At 46.6% G+C, this 10609-nt stretch overlaps 1 pseudogene; it reads left to right on the top strand.

Moving 5' to 3' along the window:
* The first annotated feature begins 8431 nt into the window (after window positions 1–8431).
* On the top strand, window positions 8432–9892 carry LOC139785414 (uncharacterized; annotated as a pseudogene).
* The last annotated feature ends 717 nt before the right edge of the window (window positions 9893–10609 follow it).

Here is a 10609-nt window from a genome sequence, read left to right as displayed (position 1 = left end):
ATAGGGCAAGTGAGATTTTACCTGTAGGAAGAGATCAAGGAGAGGAAATTTTTTACGGCAGTATTCCAAGTCGGGTGGTCTGTCTCGTACTGTTATAGCCAGTTGAAACATGGCTTCTGTTACCGGGTGATTAGTGATAGATAAAGATTTGATGAGGTATTTGGATGCTAAATGTTTGAATCGTAACTTGAGAGGAGGTTCTTTGGCTTCCGCAAACATTGTATTAATAGGGGTGGATATACGATATCCTAGGCAAGCTCTTATAGCTTTGTTTTGGATTATCTCCAGACGATGGAATTTAGGACTAGACTTGAGAGAGAAGATGTGGGATGCGTATTCTATATATCCTCTCAAGACGGCTCTATAAATATTGAGGAGAAGCTGAGGATGAGATCCCCACCAAACTCCTCTCAATGCTGAGATTACGTCCGCGACCTTTCTGGCTTTGCTGATGACTGAATCCATGTGAAGAGCACCTGTGAGTTGGGGATCAAGGATGATGCCAAGGAAGCGAACTGAGTCTGCTGGGGAGATGATGTCATCACCGATTTGAACTTTAAATTGATTTAGGTTGAAAATTTTATGCTTAGAGAAAATCATAAGTTGCGTTTTGCTTGGTGAGATCTCTAAACCACGGTTATAGAGATACTTAGTAATATTGGCAAGGGTTGTCTCGATCCAGCGGATGGCTTTTTTAATCTTTTTGGCTGAAGCAAAGATAACTATGTCATCTGCGAATTGTAAAATTTTCACCCCAGGGTGTAGTTGTGAAGCTATATTTCTGAGATAGAAATTAAACAGGAAAGGACTAAGTACTGATCCCTGAGGGGTGCCTTTGCGCGAAATGCGCGGGGAAGAGAACTTGCCCTGAATTACAAATTGAACGATTCTTTCTGTGATGAGGTTTTGGACAAATTGGCATGTTTTGGCTGGGAAATTGTCTCGTAAAAGGTCTTCTACCAAAATGGGGGGAACAACATTATCGAAAGCACCCTTGATGTCAATAAATAGAGCTACCGTAGCTTTGTTAAGGAGGTTATTGTTGTGGATTTCTGCGTTGAGTATGGTAAGGTTGTCAGAGCATGAACGGAATTTGCGGAAGCCAAACTGATGATCTGGGATTAGATTTGATGTTCCAGATTCGACGCACCAATGAATGCGATTCAGGATCATCTTCTCGAGGAGTTTAAGTATACAGGAAGTGAGGGCAATAGGTCGGGCCCCTTTGCCATGGGGTTTGGGAATAAGGTAGACTAGAGAATGGGACCAGGCTTCCGGGAATTCACCTTCAGCGAAGATATTGTTGATGATTCTGAGTAGGAGTTTCTTGAGGGAGATCGGAAGGGCTTTGAGAATTCTGTAATCAATGCAGTCGAGTCCCGGACTGGAATTGCTTTTACATGTGTTGAGAGCATGATGAAATTCGTTGTATAGGAATGGATTATCGAGCCATTGCAGAGGGCCATCGGGGTTTACTTGGTTGTTGAGAAGGTTGGGACGTTCTGACGTACAGGAGGGGGGAGTTATATTAGCCATGGTCTCATCGGCAAGCGCCTCGCTTATCGTGAAAGAATCTCCGGATGGTGCTAGTTTGCGATTGCGGAATCTTTTAATCATCTTCCAAATCGACGGTGTGGGAGTCATAAAATCAAGCGAGTTGCAGTAGCTCTTCCATCCTTCTCTTTTAGCAGTTTTTAGAGTTTTTCGGGTGGCGGATACTTGGTTTCGATATGCCTGAAAATTGTTCACGGAAGGATCCCTTCGGTAAGTCCTGCACGCCCGGCTTTTCGCTTTGACCGCCTCTTCGCATTCTGCGTTCCACCAGGGGGCAGGAGGAGAGTTATGGTGGATGTTATTTGGTTGTTGGATGGTACTGCCGTTATTGGTTCTGGGCGTTTTAGAAGGGGGGAAATGGTGTCAATAACCTCCTGCAGAGAGTTGATGAAGGAATCATACTGCTTTACGGGCTCATTGTCTGCGTCGCGGAGAACGAGAGCTTCAATCTCGTGTGCTTTGTTCTCTAGAGAATAACTGAGTTCTCTGAGTTGTATTTTGGTGAATTTATACTTGTGGGAAAAGATACAGTTTGTTTTAATTTTTGCGTTAACTGTGATACCAATCGGACGGTGGTCACTACCACGCGTGTCGTTAAACACACGAGTGTTGAGGAGAGGAACAAAATTACAAGAAGCGATGGCAAGGTCTATTAGGGATGGTGTAATGCCTGGGGGAGGAATAAACGTGGGCGTATTTGGGTTGAGTAACATGAAGGGGAAACGATCTAGCGAGTCCATGATGACATGTCCCGCCGAATTGGGAGTAGAGGCTCCCCAGTGGGGGTGATGTGCGTTAAAGTCTCCTAGGAATAGAGATTGAGGGAAGGAATTGGCCAGATTGAAAAATCTTTGCCAGGTTCTCTGAGGACAAACCCCTATGGGATGTCTGTAAAGTCCGAAGAGGGCTGTACTGGTGTTATTAACCGTAATTTTGATGCCAATAGCTTCGACAGAATCATCTGCTTTCAGAATGCTATCCAGATTGATAGGCGAAAAATTTATACTGCTGCGGATGAGCAGCGCTATGCCTTGACGGCCAGTGTCACGGTCTTGACGAACTATTTTGAATCCTGGAATGGAGAAAGAGTGTAAGGGGTTTAGGAGGGTTTCCGCTAAAAAAATTATATCATGGGATTCAGACAATTTTTCGATATCAGGTTTCCTGAGAGATGCGCCCCTGCAGTTCCAATATATGATATTAAAGCTGGGAGAGGAAGCCGAACTGGAGGTGTTAGAAGGCATTTAAAGGCCGTAGACACCTTGGATGATGGTGCAAAATTGAAGCACCATTTTGTAGATTTGAGAGTCATTAACTGCAGGGAAAAATTCTGGAAGGTTGCGAACAAAATCGATAATGATTTTAAAAAGGCTACGTAGAGACTCAAAAGAGAAGGGAGGATTAGGGTAGAAAGATGGGTTATTGCCTCTGTCGTTGACAGGTGCATCACCGTGATTGAACACAGGAGATTGGGAGTTGAAGGTCTGCTCTCTGCCGTGTGGATAGTATAGACAGGCGTTGTATGCCTCTTTAAGGTTGTGTTGGTTGATATTCGAATTGTTTTCCTGGGAGGGGTTTCTCGTGTAGCTACGTTGAGTAGAGGAAGAGTTTGAGTTGCCCTGGTTGCGGGGGGAACCATTTTTCAAGATTCCTGAAAACGACTGTGCAGATGAGGGAGGGGATCTGTTAAGCGAGGGCATAGCGTTAAAATTGAATCGGGTACTTTTTGGGGAGTCTGAAGAGCTCGTAGAGCCTGGGAGAGAAGGATAGGAGTCCGAGGAACTGAAGTATAGAGGGGGAGAGTAGATTGAGGATTGGCAATTTTCAACCTTGTTGCGGGCTTCTAGGTAAGGAATGTTTTGTTCGGCCGCTGTTTGGACAATTTTTTTCTGTTTAATAAAAACCGGGCAGGTGGATGCTGTGGGAAGGTGATCAATTTATACATAACGGAGGTAGATTGATTCTAGGGCAGTCATCTTTATTAGCGTGTGGTTCTAGCGTGCATCTGCCGCATCTTGCCTTGCTGCGACAGCTCGAGCTGATATGGCCAAAACGGAAACAGGAAAAGCATATTTGAATTTGAGGAATGTAGGGCTCTACTTTTAGTTTAGTTTTAAAGATAGCGATTTTTGAAGGCAGAGTTTGCCCTTCGAATTTAATTAAGATTGTTTTAGACGGTTCAAATACAGACTCTCCGTTTTTCTTGACACGACGATTGAGACGTTGAATGGAGATAATTTTTACAGAGGATTCAATTTCCTGCATGATTTCGTTATCAGAGAAACACACATTTTAAATGAGGGTATAAAGGCTACTAAATTGTGTTTTTTAAGCGATGGGTGGCCAATAACCCGATTAGCCGCCTGGTGTGTTTCAAATTTAGCCCGAACTTTATTGTTGCCAATTGTGTGTATTTCCTGAATGTTCTCGTCAAATCCGTTAATGATTTTTGAGATCAACAGCGAGTCGGGAGCGACGTTGGATTCCGCGTACTGAAAATGAACAAGGAAAGGCGGTAAATCAGTGGCAGAATAGCGGTTAGCTTCCCTGCGGTGTTTCTTGCTGGAAGAAACAGAGGCAGGGGATGACGATCCTCTCTCGGCAGACGCTAAATCGCCTTCAGATGCTCGCTTAACCCCCCTCCTCGTCTCGATGGCGGGATCGAGATCCATAGCCGAGTCCGAGGGAGGGCTATCATTGCTGCTATCGGTCGGAACTATTGCGGATAACTTTGTTGTGTTGTTAACCGTATCTTTAGATTTCGAAATTTTAACATCGTTGTTCTCGGCAATACTTAATCCCTCATGTGTAGCGGTGGTAGCCACTACCACGCGGCCAACGTTTTCGAGAACGTTCATGCTCGGTATATAGGGAACAGTCGAATCATTACTGGGATGGGGAGGAAGGGGCGGGGACCTGTCTGTTCCCTTAGTCGTCCCAGAGTTGTGATGCTTCCTATTTTTATTTTTTCCCCCCATGGTATTTTCTAGACTATCCGACGAATCGCTAGCCGATCCGTCGTTATGATCGCGATCTCTCGACGAAGAGCGGTTTACCGGGGAATTGATGGGGCTCACGGGCAAGCGGCTCGAAATTGCTGCGCGGCTGGCTAAACTATTTGTAAAATTATCGAACTCACTCAGAGAGGCCGAAGTCCTTTGTTGAGGGAGAGACGTTTCACCGGGGTCGAGAATGCGGGAGGCCGAAGCCGTCTGCATCTCCCCGCGTAAATGCACGTTTCTAGATTGTTTTTGCAGATATATCACTACGAACCGGAAAAAAAGGAAATAACTCTCGAAAACCTCGATAACCGAGTAAAGAACAACGAACACTGGATAAAGGATACTCTCGCGGCGCTAGAAAGACCAACCGGCGCGATATGCACGGATACTACGACGGAGAGTCGCGGGAGAGAGAAAACAGGACGTCCGCTCGCTACCACGGCTCAGGCGCGAATCGAGCAACAGAGGTGACAGGTGCGAAAGTGTTGGCGAGGAAAGTGCGGAGAACTGAGGAGAAAAGGAAGTTGAGGAGGGAGAGAGTGGCGGAGTGAGAAGGCTGGAGGTAAGTGAGTGGGAGAAGAAAGGGGTGAGTGGAGGAGTAGCGGGTAAAGGAGAACGAAGGGTAGAAAAGTGACAAGTCATAGAGGCGGGTTAGGCACGAACGACAGTGAGAGTAGAGGGGTGACGCGGTGGGGGAGCCGAGCCGTGTGCGGCAGAGCGCGGCAAGGCACGAGCGTTAGTGAAGGTAGAGGGGCGACTCGACGGGGAAAACGAGAGGCGGCAGGGCATAGAGTGAATAGCAACGGATAGGAGGGACAGGCAAAGGTAGGAGCGGCGGATGGAGCAGGGGAAAGAGGTGGTAATAGAGAGTGAACAACAGGGAGATAAAGGAAAGAAGAGAAAAGGCGAGGGTGAGAGGAAGGCAAGAGGTAGACCAACAAAGGCGGAAGAGCTCGGAAGACAGAGAGGAAAAACGGATAGCTTAGGATCGGTCCTAGACTTCATACAGAAAAGGAAAAGAGAAGAGCTAGCGGAGGAAGCGAAGGCAAGAGCAGAGGAAGAAATCTTAGAAAGGTTCAACGAAACAAGGAGGGTTTTCAGATCACCGCCAGCGAAGGTTAAAAAGGGAGAAGAGGACAAAGAAAGCATGGCGGCAGAAGAGATGCTTAAGGAGATTCTAAGAAGAATGGAAGAACAAGAGAAGGAAAGGAAAAAAGAGAAAGAGGAAATAAAAAACGAAATTAAGGGACTAAAGGAGGAACTGAAGAGAAGTGAGGAAATATGGAAGAAACAGAGGGAAGCGCTGGAAGAGAGAGTAAAGAAGCTAGAGGAGAGGGTGGAGGAAAGTGGAAAAAGATTGGAGGTAGAAATAGGAGAGAGAAAGAAGGAGAAAAAAGGTGAGGTAGGAAGCGAAAATGAGGAGGTGGTGGAGAGGATGAGAGAGATAGAGAGGAAGCTGGAAAAAAAGGAGAGGGAAGAGAGAAGAAGAAATGTAGTGATAAGGGGTTTAGAAGTGAAGGAGGGAGGGAGGAGACAAGAGGCGGAAAAGTTACTGGAGGGAATGAAAGTCAAAGTGAAGGTAATAGAGGTGAAGAAAATAGGGGGGGATATAGAAAAGGGAAGGGAAATGGTGTTGCTGAAGCTGGAGAATGAAGAGCAAAAATGGGAAGTGATGGAAAAAAAGAAGAGCCTGGCGGGGAGAAAGGAGAGAATTATGGAGGATTTATCATGGGAGGAAAGGAGGATGAACTGGAGACTGAGAGAGATAGCAAGAAGAGAGGAAAGGGAGGGAAGGAGGGCGTGGATCAAAGCGGGCAGAATAAGGTTGGAAAATGTATGGTGGAGATGGGACATGGAAGAGGGGGTGCTAAAGGATGAAAGGGGGAAGGTAAGAAGGGAGAGCGGAGGAGAGAAGGAAGAGGAGGGAGGCGAATCAGGAGGGAGAGGAGTAGGAAGGGAGACGGGGGAATAGGAGGAGGGGAGGATGGAGGGGAGGAAATAGAGAAGGGCAATGCGGACGCTAGAAGGGAAGAGAGGGGGGGAAGTAAGTCAGAGTGGAGAATAGTATTCTGGAATGTAGCTGGCTTGGAAAATAAAGATAAGGAGTTTTGGGAGGGGTTGAAAAAAGAAGATGTGATAGTCATGGTGGAGACTTGGATAGGAGAAAAAGGATGGGAAAGAATAAGGGGTAGGCTGCCGAAAGGGTACGAATGGGGAGTGCAAATGGCGAGGAAGAAAAATAAAAAAGGGAGAGCAATAGGAGGGATGATAATGGGAATAAGGAAAGAGATAAAAGAAAAGGGTACGGAAATAGGAAGAGGAAGGGAGGGGTTGATAGAGGGAAAGGTTAGGATAGGTAAGGAAAAGTGGAATATTATAGGGGTATACGCAAAGAAAGAGGAGATGGAGGAAATACTACAGGAGTTGGGACTGATAATGAAAAAGAAAGAAGAAGGAAGGTTTACGATTATTGGAGGAGATTTTAATGCGAGGACTGGTCAAGAAGGCGGAGGGATAGAGGATGAGGAGGAGGGAGATAGGTGCAGAGGGGGAAGAAGTTCAAAGGATAAAAAGATAGACAGAGAGGGGAGGATGCTGGTAAATAGCATAGAAGAGAGAGAATGGGAGATTTTTAATGGAAAGGTAAGAGGAGATGAGGAGGGGGAGTTTACTTTCACGGGGGAAGAGGAGACACGGTGATCGACTATGTTATAGGAGAAGGAGAAGTAAGAGAGAAGGTAGAGAGAATGATAGTGGGGGATAAGGTGGACTCGGATCATCACCCCTTGGAAATAGCTTTAAGGAGAGATAAGGAGAGAGAGGGAAGAGGAAGGAGGAAGAAGAAGGAAAGCAGGGGGGTATGGAACGAGGAAGGAATAAAGAGGTTCATTGGAAAAATAGGAGAGATGGAAGAAAAAGTGGAAGAGTTGAACAAGGAATGGGAAGAAATGGAGGTAAGAATAAAGGAGGCAATAAAAGGGGTGGAGGAGGAGATGGGAGGAAAGAGGGGGAAGGTAGGATGGTGGGATGAGGAGTGTAGAGAAGCGAAAAAAGAGGTAAGAAGAAATCTAAGGAGTTGGAGGAGAGAAAGAGGAGAGGACGAGTACAAGGAAAAGAGGAAGGAGTTTAGGGAGATGTGCAAGAGGAAGAAAGAAGAAGAGAACCGGAGATGGGAGAGAAAAGCGGAGGAAGCAAGGAGGGAGGCGGAGGTATGGGAGATAGTAAATAAGGAGAGGAAAAAAAGAAGGGGTATCGAGGAAGGAATAGAAGAGGAGGAATGGAAAGAGCACTTTATGAACCTGCTGGGAGGAGTGGAAGGGAGGGTGAGGTTAGGGAAAGAAGAAGGTAGGGAGGAGAAGGAGGGGGAAGAGGAAGAGGGGATAAGCTTAGAAGAAATGAGGAGAGTTGTAAAGAAGTTAAAGGATGGAAAAGCAATGGGAAGGGACGGGATTCCAGGCGAGGTTTGGAAACGAGGGGGGAAGGAACTGGAGAATTGGGCATGGAAATATATAAATAGGATATGGAAAGGAGGAGGGTGGCCGGAAAACTGGAAGGAGGGAATAATTGCGCCAATAGTAAAGAAAGGGGAAGGGAAAAAAGCGGAGGAGTATAGAGGTGTCACAATAATGCCGTCATTATATAAGGTGTACACGGCCATTCTGGCGGAGAGGTTAAGAGAGGAGATAGAGGGGAAGAAAATAGTGCCGCAGAACCAGACAGGCTTTAGAAGAGGGATGGGAACAATAGATAACATATACGTGCTGAACTACGTGGTGAACAGAAGGCTAGAAAAGAAGGGGGGAAAACTGATAGCATGTTTTGTGGATCTTAAGGCGGCGTTTGATTCGGTAGACAGAGGAGTACTAATAAGATCAATGAGAGAAAGGGGAATAAGGGAAGGGTTGGTGAGGAGAACGGAGGAGATTCTAAGGGAGACGAGAAGCAGGGTAAGGGTAGGAGACGGAGTAGGAGAAGAGTTCTGGACGGGAAGAGGGGTAAGGCAGGGGTGCCCATTGAGCCCGCTGCTATTTAACGTGTTATTGGCGGATATGGAACAGGAAATGGGCAGAGTTAAATGGGGAGGGATAATGCTAGGAGGTAAGAGGATTTATACGTTGGCGTACGCCGATGACGTAGTGCTAATTGGAGAGGATGAGGATTAAATGAGAAGCATGATCGAAAGGTTGGAAGGTTACCAAGGTAGGAAGAGGTTGGAGCTGAATGTGGAGAAAACAAAAATAATGAGATTTAGGAAAGGAGGGGGAAGGGACAGTAAGAGAAGATGGAGATGGGAAGGAAAAGAATTAGGAGAGGTGAAGGAATTTCGATATCTAGGTTACATGTTTCAAAGGAATGGAGGACAGGAAGCGCAGGTAAGGGAAAGGATCAAGAAGGCAGCGGCAGTGATGGGGAAGGTCTGGGGGATAGGGAAGAGGAGATTTGGGAGAGACTGGGGTAAAAGATTATGGCTGTTCGATAGACTGGTGTGGACGGTAATGGGATATGGAGCGGAAATATGGGGATGGAAAGAAAGGGAAGGAATGGAAAAGTTGGAAAAAAGGTATATCAGATGGGTATTGGGAGTGGATGGGAGAACGCCGTGGTATCTCGTTAGGGAGGAGTTGCAAAGGGATAAGCTGAGAGGGAAGGCAGGGATGAGGGCATGGAGATTTGAGAGAAAATTGGAGGAGGGCAGAGGAAGTGAATTGGCAAGACTATGTTGGGAGGAGCTGAAGGGAAGGGAGAAAGAAGGGAAAGTTAGCTCAAGCTGGGAGAGAGAAAGAGGGAAGTTCTTTGAAGACAGAGGAGTTGAACTGAAGGATCTAGAAAGGCTAAGAGAAGACGGGGACGGATGGTTTCACAAATTATTCGGAGGGGACAAAGAAAAACAAAGTAGAGAGAGATGGGAAAGAAGCGAGGGAGCAGAGTATAACAAATGGTACAGGCTAGTAAAAGGAGAGGGTATACCGGGATATTTGAAGAAAGGATGGGGAGAGAGTAGATGGAACAGGGTGGTGAGATATAGGTTAGGAAATGAGATGAGAGAGACCAGATACTGGGAAACGGAGGAGGAAAAGAAATGTAGGTTATGTGGATATAGGGAGGAAACGTGGGAGCATGTGTGGGAGGAATGTAGGAGTTGGGAATTAGGAGATGGGAGTTGGCAAGAAGCGGTGGGATGGGTATTGGATGAGGAAGGAGGTGGAGAGGATTGGATGATAGAACTAGAGGGAGAAAGAATGGGAGGAAAAGAGGTGTTGGAGGAGTTAAACGAGGGAAAAGATGAAGAGAAAAGGGAAAAAGGAGGAGAGGGAGGAGAGGGAGAGAAAGGCTGAGTAAAGGAGAAGGGAGTAAGTAAAGCTCATGTTACAGATCACCCAGGATGGAGAGTGAGGGGAGAATAATCGCAGAGGCGATGAACAGGATCGCGGAGGAGAAAGTAAGGAAGCTACTGAAGGAGAGGAAAGAGGACGATAGAAGGAAGGATGAGAGGATGGAGGAGATGGAGGAAAAAATAAGGAGATTAGAGAGAAAGGTGGAAAGCTTAGAACAAAGTGGAGGAAAAGGAAGAGGGAGGAGAGTGAGGAGAGCGGGACAGGGAAGAAGAAATGGTGGGCAGGCGAGGGAGAAAAGAATGAGGACGAGATGAGAAAGAGGAATGTGATTCTGAGGGTCGAGAAGGCGAAATGGGGAAACAAGGAGTCTAGTTGGGAGAAGGTGAAGGAGCTCTTCACGGAAGGGCTGAGGGTGAAGGTGATGATAAGGGAGGTGATGGTGGTGGGGCAGAGGGGTGAATGGCTGACGATTTTGGTGAAGTTGAGAGATGAGGAGGAGAAATGGCGAATCCTGGAGGCGAGGAGAAGGGCAGGGAACGATATAGGAGTAAAGATTCAGGAGGACAAGTCAGTGGAAAGGAGGGATAGGGAGAGGGAGGAGAGAGAAGGGAGAATGGAAAGGAGACTGGAGGGGCATAGGAGTACAGGGAGAACGGAGGAGGACGAATTAACAAAAGGGATGGAGGAGAAACTCCTCATGGAGTCGGACGAGGAACG

The sequence above is a fragment of the Temnothorax nylanderi genome, unplaced genomic scaffold (assembly GCF_030848795.1).
Source record: "Temnothorax nylanderi isolate EJ_2023f unplaced genomic scaffold, tnyl_v1.0 TNYL_tig0796_pilon, whole genome shotgun sequence".
NCBI classification, from domain to species: domain Eukaryota; kingdom Metazoa; phylum Arthropoda; class Insecta; order Hymenoptera; family Formicidae; genus Temnothorax; species Temnothorax nylanderi.
Note: the sequence above shows the minus strand (reverse complement) of the source record. Positions and strands in the feature narration are given on the sequence as shown.